This window comes from Epinephelus moara, chromosome 13, assembly GCF_006386435.1.
Source record: "Epinephelus moara isolate mb chromosome 13, YSFRI_EMoa_1.0, whole genome shotgun sequence".
Lineage (NCBI taxonomy): Eukaryota > Metazoa > Chordata > Actinopteri > Perciformes > Serranidae > Epinephelus > Epinephelus moara.
In genome coordinates, this window is record NC_065518.1 from 14,668,555 (window position 1) to 14,669,753 (window position 1,199).

Below are 1,199 nucleotides of genomic sequence, written 5' to 3' on the forward strand. Positions count from 1 at the left end.
TGCATTAAAACGTCATAGTATAGTATGTCGTTTAAAACTGCATAAAAAAGTCATAGTATAGTATGTCGTTCAAAACTGCATTAAAACGTCATAGTATAGTATGTCGTTTAAAACTGCATAAAAAAGTCATAGTATAGTATGTCGTTCAAAACTGCATTAAAACGTCATAGTATAGTATGTCGTTCAAAATTGCATAAAAAAGTCATAGTATAGTATATCCTTCAAAATTGCATTAAAACGTTATAGTATAGCATATCGTTCAAAATTGCATTAAAATGTCATAGTATAGTGTGTCCTTCAAAATTGTATTAAAACGTCATAGTATAGCATATCCTTCAAAATTGCATAAAAATGTCATTTGTATGTCCTTCAAAATTGCATAAAATAGTCATAGTATAGTATGTCGTTCAAAATTGCATAAAAATGTCATAGTATAGTATGTTGTTCAAAACTGCACAAAAAAGTCATAGTATAGTATTTCGTTCAAAACTGCATAAAAAAGTCATAGTATAGTATTTCGTTCAAAATTGCATAAAAATGTCATAGTATAGTATGTCATTCAAAATTGCATGACATTGCAATAGTATAGTGTGTAATTTAAAATTGTACAAAAACATTATAGTATGTCATTCAAAACAGCATAAAAACGTTACTGTAGTTTGTCCTTAAAAATGGCTTAAAAACGTGACAGTACAGTATGTCGTTCAAAATTGCATAAAAAGGTCATAGTACAGTATGTGTCAATAAGTCACAAAAAGTCATGGTAAAGTTTGTCATTTAAAGTCATGGTGTCGTATGTGAGAGATGTTACAAAAAGTCATGGTAAAGAATGTTGTTAAAAAGTCATAAAATATTATTTAAAAAAATGCTAGTATAGTTTTTCATTTATAAAAATCTTATATATAGTATAATCTTATATATCTTATTCATATCTTCTAATAGTCTGTGAAAAAGTTATACAAAGTCATTGTAACATATGTCATTTAAAAAGTCTTAATATATTATTATTTTTAATATATATATTTTTTTCTCAATAAAGTTATAGTTTAGTATGCCACAACTGAAAAAGATTGGAGGTTGTGATGATATCTGACATCTGGTCAATAAAGTTTCTAAACTTTATGTTACTGCATTTAGAAATTGAAGGATGCGCTACTCATTGTATATACACAAAAAATACTTTCCCATGATGTCGTGGG